This window comes from Arachis hypogaea, chromosome 16, assembly GCF_003086295.3.
Source record: "Arachis hypogaea cultivar Tifrunner chromosome 16, arahy.Tifrunner.gnm2.J5K5, whole genome shotgun sequence".
Taxonomy (NCBI): Eukaryota; Viridiplantae; Streptophyta; class Magnoliopsida; order Fabales; family Fabaceae; genus Arachis; species Arachis hypogaea.
Genome location: NC_092051.1, coordinates 58,913,688 through 58,922,242, shown reverse-complemented (window position 1 = coordinate 58,922,242; position 8,555 = coordinate 58,913,688). Strand labels below are relative to the sequence as shown.

The window sequence follows — 8,555 nt, the reverse complement described above, 5'->3', positions numbered from 1 at the left end:
ATATGCGTGTCCTGCAAGTCTTTCCAACATCTGATCCATGAATGGAAGGGGAAAATGGTCCTTTCGTGTAGCCTCATTGAGTTTTCTGTAGTCTATGCACATCCGCCATCCTGTGACAGTCCTTGTAGGTATGAGCTCGTTCTTCTCATTGGTAACCACAGTGATTTCTCCCTTCTTAGGCATAACATGTATGGGGCTAACCCAAGGGCTGTCCGAAATTGGGTATATGACCCCTCCTTGCCAAAGCTTCATAACCGCTTTTTGTACAACTTCCTTCATGATTGGGTTCAGCCTTCTTTGGGATTGAATGGATGGCTTGGCATCATCTTCCAACAGTATTTTATGCATGCATATGGCTGAACTGATTCCCTTCAAGTCAGCAAGGGTCCATCCAATGGCATCCTTATGCTCCCGCAGCACCTTGAGTAGCTCGTCCTCTTGATCTTGACTGAGGGATGAATTTATGTTCACTGGGTAGTTTTTATTTTCTCCTAGATATGCATATTTGAGAGTGGGTGGCAATGCTTTGAGTTCAAGTTTGGGTGCTTCTGACTTTTCGTTCCCTTCTTTTGGTGCATCTGGTATAGGTATTTCTGCTGTGGCCACCTCTTCACTTGATTCAGATTCTTCCTCCACCAATCTCTCGTCCTCTTCAGGTTCTTCTTCTTCAAAATTCTCCTGCACTTCATCCTCAAGTGCATCTAACCTCATGCATTCCCCCAATTGTTCGGGTAGGTAACTCATGGCCTTGAACACATTGAATGTCATCTTTTTATTGTGTAATCTCAGGGTGAGGTCACCCTTCTGAACATCAATGACAGCTCCAGCAGTGGCCAAGAATGGCCTTCCCAAGATGATGGAGGTCTTGGCGTCCTCCTGCATGTCCAGCACCACAAAATCTGTTGGAAATATGAAATCTTCCACTTTTACCAGCAAATCCTCTACTATCCCATGAGGGAGTTTGAACGATCGGTCTGCCAGTTGTAGGGCCATTTTTGTTAGTTTAGCCTCCTCAATTTTCATCTTTCTCATCATAGCTACTGACATCAAATTGATGCTGGCCCCTAAGTCACAAAGAGCCTTCTCCACTGTGATTTCTCCTATAATACAAGGATCTGAAAACTCCCAGGATCCTTCAGTTTCTGCGGTAATTTATGTTGAATGATAGCACTACACTCTTCGGTTAGTATCACAGTCTCATTGTTCTTCCAGCTTCTCTTCTTAGTCATTAGCTCCTTCAAAAACTTGGCATAGAGTGGCATTTGTTCTATGGCTTCAGCAAAGGGTATGTTGATTTGTAGCTTCTTGAAGATTTCAAAAAATATCAAGAACTGGTTGTCATCTTCTCTTTTCTTCAATAGCTAGGGATATGGAGCTCTTGAGATGTTCAGTTGTGGTATCCCTTTTTCTTTCTGTAGACTTGGCGTGGGAGGTTGAACTCCATCTTGCTCTTCTCCCTTTTTATTTGAGCCTTCTTCTTGTGGTTTTTGGGGACGTTCCTTCAGTTCCTTCCCACTCCTAAGTATGATAGCTTGACACTCCTCCCTTTTGCTTGAATGGTCATCATAGCAAAAGTTGTGGTTAGGAAGCTGCTTAAACAGATAGCTGATTTGTGTCTCCAGTTTCTTGATGGCAGCATTTTAATTCTGCATGTTTGACTGCACTTCCTCTCTGAATGCTTTACTATTTCGAATATCTTTGCATACTCCTTCAATTAAGGTTTCGATCTTAGAAAGCTTGTCATCAATTGATGGGTGATTCAGAGCAGATATGCTATTTTGGTTTTGATAGGTGTGTGGAGAAGTGTTGTCGTTGGAGTTGTAACGTCTCTGGTCTTGGTTTTGATCTTGCTCACTTCCCCACCCAAAGTTTGGGTGGTTTCTCCATCCAGGGTTGTAGGTCTTGGAGTATGGATCATAGTTTTTCCTTGATGAATTCCCAATGTAGTTAGCTTGCTCCTGACTCCCCTCTGCTTCTTCATTCACTCCTTCTTGGGTTGTTGATGAAGTGGAGATTGCTGCTACTTGGTTCATCTCCATCTTCTTGGTGAGGTTAGCCAGCTACTGGGTAATGAGCTTGTTTTGGGCCAACAGAGCATCTACATTGTTTAGCTCCATTACTCCTCTTGTGTTCCCTCTTTCGGAAGCATAGAAGTAGTCTTTCTCTGCTACTGTTTCAATAACATCTATGACTTCCTCAATAGTCTTCTTCTTGTTCAAAGATCCTCCGGATGAATGGTCTACGGCCTTCTTTGACTCATAAGAGAGTCCTTCATAGAAAATGTGCAGCTGCACCCATTCGTTGAACATGTCAGGTGGACACCTCCTTGTTAAGTCCTTGAACCTCTCCCATGCTTCATATAGAGTCTCACCATCTTGTTGCTTGAAAGTTTGGACCTCAGCTCTCAGCCTATTGATTCATTGAGGAGGGTAAAATCTTACTAAAAATTTGTTTACCACGTCTTCCCAAGTTGTCAAGCTTTCCCTTGGGAAGGATTCTAGCCACTTGGCTGCTTTATTCCTAAGTGAGAATGGAAATAGGATAAGTCTATAGGCGTCAGGGTGAACACCATTAGACTTCACTGTGTCACATATTCTCAGAAAGGTGGTCAAATGTTGATTGGGGTCTTCTTGAACACCTCCTCCAAACGAACAGTTGTTCTGAACAAGGGTGATGAGCTGTGGTTTAAGTTTAAAGTTGTTGGCATGGATTGTTGGCTTTTGGATACTACTTCCACAATTGCCTAGGTTTGGATTGATGTAAGAGCCCAAAACTCTTCTATCCTCCCCAGCATGATTTGCTCTACCTCCTCCCCCATGGTTGTGATCCTCTTCTTCATGATGGTTTTCCATGTTGTCTTCCATGTTTGTTTCAAAGAATACCTCTTCTTCCTCAGCACCAACCACTTTCTTTCCTCTTGCCTCCCTTCTTAATCTAAGGAAGGTCCTCTCAGGTTCAGAATCGAAGGAAGTTGAAGCCCCGCTTCTTCTCTCTGTCATACAACCATCAAGTGCAAGCAAGAAAAGATAGGTGCAGAAAGTATTTGTGTCAGAATTACTGTTAGTTGTGGGTGATGCAATATATCAAACAGTTAGTGGGTTAGCAAACAGAATTGAAAATAACAAAGAAAAACAAAAAAGTAGAGGGGGAAGGGAAGAAGTTTAACTAAAACAAAAAGTAAATCACTCAAACAGAAAATGAAATTCACAAAATAAAAATGCTCAATCTAGTGATCTTCCAATTTAATCATTGTTGATGCACAATCAATCCCCGGCAACGGCGCTATAAACTTGATGCGGGGAAAACTTGTCTCTCAACAAATCTCCCTTCGGCAAGTGTACCGAATTCGTCGTCAAGTAAAAACTCACAATAGAGTGAGGTCGAATCTCACAGGTATTGATTGATCAAGAAACTTTAATTAGAAGAATGTTCTAGTTGAGCGAATCCAGAATTTGGGTTGAAAGTTGCAGAAAATAAAATGGCGAGAATGTAAATAATAGAAAAGTAAATACTAGAATTAAAGGACTGGAAGTAAATGACTGAAAATAAATTGCAGAATTGTAAATGGGAATGAGGGATTTGCTCATAAAAGTAAATGGCAGAAATTAAAGAGAATGGGTAAGATCAGAGATGGGGAGTTCATTGGGCTTAGGAGATGTTGCAATTCTCCGGATCAAGTTCATTTTCATCTCTTCCTTAATCAATGCATTCATTGATCTCCTTGGCAATCTTAAGTGATTGAATTACAATTTCTTGCAATTCAATCTCTCAAATCTTGATCAATAGCCAATTCCTTGGTCAATTGCTCATGAGAAGAGATGAAGTATGGTCACTGATTATACCACATGCATTTCCCAAATCAAGTATTGAGAGGGTTATAGTCACATACCCATCCAAACCCAATTTGGTCCAGCATGAGAAAGCATTTCTAGCTTGATCTCTTCATTCCTCTTTCAAGGTTCAAAAGAGATCCAAGTTTGAATAGCTTCTCTTCCAAGATAACTACTCAATGGGATGAAGATCGAAAGCTTTCAAGTAAAATAAAGAGAAAAGATAGAAGAAGAATAATGAAAATTAGTATTGATCCATCAAATTACAACAGAGCTCCCTAACCCAATGAAAGGGGTTTAGTTGTTCATAGCTCTTGAAAATGAAAACAAAGATGGAGAATACATCATAAAACTAGAAAATGCAGAGAAGATAAAATACAGAGAGTAGTTCTCTTTTTCCAGCCTCCAGTACCCTTTTAACAATTCAAAGCTACTCCTATATATACTACTCTTCTCAGCTTCTAGTTTGCTCTTAAAGTCTTGGGCCTTTGGATCTTGAGTTTGAAGCAGTTCTTTTCTTTATTTGGGCTTGGCTTTACTTGCAGAGAGAAAGTACTAAGTGGGCAAAGACTTTAGCTCAAGGTGTTAGGGGTGTTAACATTTAGTGAAAGTATAAGTTCGAGAACGTTAGTGACACTTAACATTTTCACTAACGTTCCAATGTACCCCTTTGCCTCACGTTAGAGCCCACGTTAACTAGGTTAACGTGGCTTCTAACGTGGCTTTGCCAACCTTCGAGAACGTTGGTGACACTCAACATTGTCACTAACGTTCCAGTGTGCCCCTTTGTGCTTCACGTTAAAGCCCAAGTTAACTAGGTTAACGTGACTTCTAACGTGGCTTTACCAAACTTTGAGAACGTTAGTGACACTCAACATTGTCACTAACGTTCCAATGTGCCCCTAGATCTCACGTTAGAGTCCACGTTAACTAGGTTAACGTGGCTTCTAACGTGGCCATTCTTAGCCATCCCAACGTTAGTGACAATGTTGATTGTCACTAACGTTGGCTCATCATTCATTCCTCATCGTTAGCGTCCACGTTAACTAAGTTAACGTGGAAGTTAACGTGGCTCCTTGGGGGTTTGTGTGGTTGCTTCCAACGTTAGTGACAATGTTGAGTGTCACTAACGTTGTCGACAACTCTCACTTCTTACGTTAGCTCCCACGTTAACCAAGTTAACGTGGGAGTTAACGTGGTGTGTTTCATCCTTAGGCCAACGTTAGTGACATTGTTGAATGTCACTAACGTTGGCTTCTCTTCCCCCTTTAACATTAGAGGCCACGTTAACTAGGTTAACGTGGGCTCTAACATAGCCACTCATGAGTGTTTGCCAACGTTAGTGACAATGTTAAGTGTCACTAACGTTGGCTCAACTTCCCTTCTCCACGTTAGAGTGCACGTTAACTTAGTTAACGTGACTCTTAACGTGGGCAATGATGGCTTTGAGAGTGTTATTGGCAATCACTTTTCTCATTAACCTTGCAAGTTACCTCCATTTCCTTGCTTCCTTTGGTCCTGAAATCAAGTAATAGAGTGCATCAAAGTTCTAGTCCAAGTCATGGGTAATGCAGCATACAATTTGTCACTAAATTCATGCAAAATCCTCATGAAATAATGTAAAATGCACAATGTATGCTTGAATCAAGGTGTAGGTGAATATCTACCCAAAACTAGCTTATTTCCTAAAGAAATGTATGAAACTACCCTAAAAACAGTAAAGAAAAGGTCAGTGAAACTGGCCAAGATGCCCTGGCATCACTGTTCCCAGGAAAACTCAAATCAAGGTGGTCCGGCCCTTTTCTTGTCACAAAAGTTTCGCATTATGGACACATCGAAATCATGGATGAAGGTTCAGAGAGGACTTTTACAGTGAACGGAGAAAGACTCAAGCATTACCTGGGCAACATAGGGGAAAACCCCAGAGTACAGTATCATCTCAGGTAAAGGAGGAATCGTCAAGCTAGCGACGGTAAAAGAGTGCTCTGTTGGGAGGCAACCCAACCTCAGGTAGTTTTCTTTTCAGCTTTATTTCAATAAAGGTCACAAGCTGTTTCTCCTGTATTGCGAGGAGCGAAGTTTGGTGTTCCACACCAACACAATCCAAGAGTGAAAGTGAAATTCTAAGTTTGGTGTTCCACCAAAGGATATTAGTTAGAATCACACTCTACTCCCAAAGAACATTGCCAGCTCCAACCAATCAAGAGAAACCACTTAGATGTAGTTAGACTTTAGGTAATCATTGTTTTGTTAATACCAAGCTATGAGGTTCTCTGCATATATGCAATATTTTCCACTGGGCAAGAAACTAAGTTTGGTGTTCACACACCAAATTAAAGTAAAAAATCACAAGCATACATGCAAGCTAACTATTTCTCATGTGCTTTGGGAACAAGCAACTTCCAATAACTTTGCAGGAATCTTATGAGGAAATGGTACACCTTCACCCAAGGAAGTGAGGTAGCAAGGACTAGAATGATGACAAAATAAGAGGGCAACTAGAAATCATCACCCGAAGGTTGTATTGTTTCTTAATTCCATTGTACTTAGAATGTTGAAAATTAGAAGTCCGAATGCACTTTTGATCAATAGTGACATGTTAATTGGAACCTTTTTCAATTCTATCTTTTAAGTTTTTGGTTGAAGAGGTCTATGTTTGATAGTCTTTATGTCACTGCATCCTTACTTTGCTTACTTGTATGCTTGTCCCTTTAAATCAAATGAAAAGAGAATGAGTGTTTACAAAAGACCAGAGTGGAGTTCATACTATGGAGAAAGTTCACGAGTTTATGGTGTGATCATAAGTTAGCTAAGTTGGTTCAACCACAAGGTGGGAAGACAATTATCTGTCATGAATACTATGCTTTGAACACACCCCATGAGACTAACTAAATAACAAGATCATAATGAGAAAAAGGGGAAAAGAAAAATGAAAGTGGAAAAATAAAAGAAAAAAGAGTAAGCAATAAGGCTAGGCACCAATGGTTTTAATCTTGAAGCATGTGTTTGTGGTGTTCCTGTGTGAGGGATTTACTTGGATGAATAAGCTCTTAGTGGTGCCTTATCACTTGGTAACTTGGGTTAACTAACTCGGGATTATTAGCTGAAAGTCCACTATCAAGAGTAACCCTCACTACAGAGCATTTAGTAACCCAAAGAGGTGCTGGACACCAAGGTCTCAAGAAAAGAAAATAAATAAACCATATGCCTGTGGTGTGTATGTATGGGGGAGAGACTTGAGGAAGTAAGTCCTTAGGGGTGCTTCAACACCTAGCACCTTGAACCAACTGGTTCGGAAGTGTTGGCTGAAAGCTTATTTTAAAGAGTTGCCCCCTTACAGAGCACTTAGCTTAAGAACACAAATAAGCCCTGAAATGACAACAAAAGGATCAATGAATAAAAGTCTCATGGGATGCAATCACAGTGAGTATTCTAAGACATGATAAAGGACTGAAAGCCAGGAAAGAACCTAAGTTGCTATGCATGAAACCACCATAAAACCAGGGACATGACCTCCACAAGAATGACTCATTTCTCTTGGCATTCCATTCATCATTCTCTTGTTCCAGTACTTGCTTAGGGACAAGCAAGCTTTAAGTTTGGTGTTGTGATGCCAGGGCATTTTGGCCAGTTTCACTGACCTTTTCTTTTCTATTTTTATGGTAGTTTCATACATTTCCTTAGAAAATAAGCTAGTTTTGGGTAGATATTCACTTACATCTTGATTCAAGCATACATTGTGCACTTTACATGATTTCATGAGGATTTTGCATGAATTTAATGAGAAATTGGATGTTGTACCTCCCATGACTTGGACTAGAACTTTGATGCATTCTATTGCTTGATTTTAGGACAAAGGAAGCAAGGAAGAACCACGTTAGCAGCCACGTTAATCTAATTAACGTAACTCCTAACGTGGAATGGGAGTAACTTGCAAAGTTAATGAGAAAAGTAATCGCGAATAACGCTCTCGAAGCCATCATTGCCACGTTAAGAGTCACGTTAACTAAGTTAACGTGAACTCTAACGTGGAGGAAAGAAAATGGAGCCAACGTTAGTGACACTTACCTTTGTCACTAACGTTGGACCAAGCTCATAAGTGGCCACGTTAAGAGCCACGTTAACTTAGTTAACATGGGCTCTAACATTAAGAAGCAAGAGAGAAGCCAACGTTAGTGACATTCACCTTTGTCACTAACGTTGGCCAAGACTCCATAAGCCACATTAACTCCCACGTTAACTTAGTTAACGTGGAAGTTAACGTGAAGCAAGAATGTGATCGCCAACGTTAGTGACACCTAACATTGTCACTAACGTTGGAATGAACCCACACAAGCCACTATGAGCCACGTTAACTCCCACGTTAACTTAGTTAACGTGGAAGCTAATGTGGATAAGGGAATGATGAGCCAACGTTAGTGACACTCAACTTTGTCACTAACGTTGGAGATGGCTAGCATGGCCACGTTAGAAGCCACGTTAACCTAGTTAACGTGGACTCTAACGTGAGAAATAGGGGCACATTGGAACGTTAGTGACAAAGGTAAGTGTCACTAACGTTCTCGAAGGTTGGCAAGCCTACGTTAAAAGAGCCACGTTAACTAAGTTAACGTGGACTCTAACGTAGGAAAGGGGGAGACTTCTCAACGTTATTAGGAAAGGTAAGTCCCAATAACGTGTGCGAAGGACAAAGAGGCAACGTTAGTAGCAACGTTTGTGCCACTA

General features: G+C 40.8%; 1 non-coding gene across 1 annotated transcript; it reads left to right on the top strand.

Moving 5' to 3' along the window:
- Positions 1–2,307: 2,307 nt before the first annotated feature.
- Positions 2,308–2,411, top strand: LOC112759970 (small nucleolar RNA R71). Its single transcript, XR_003180430.1, has one exon. It is a non-coding gene; the product is annotated as a small nucleolar RNA R71 (small nucleolar RNA).
- The last annotated feature ends 6,144 nt before the right edge of the window (positions 2,412–8,555 follow it).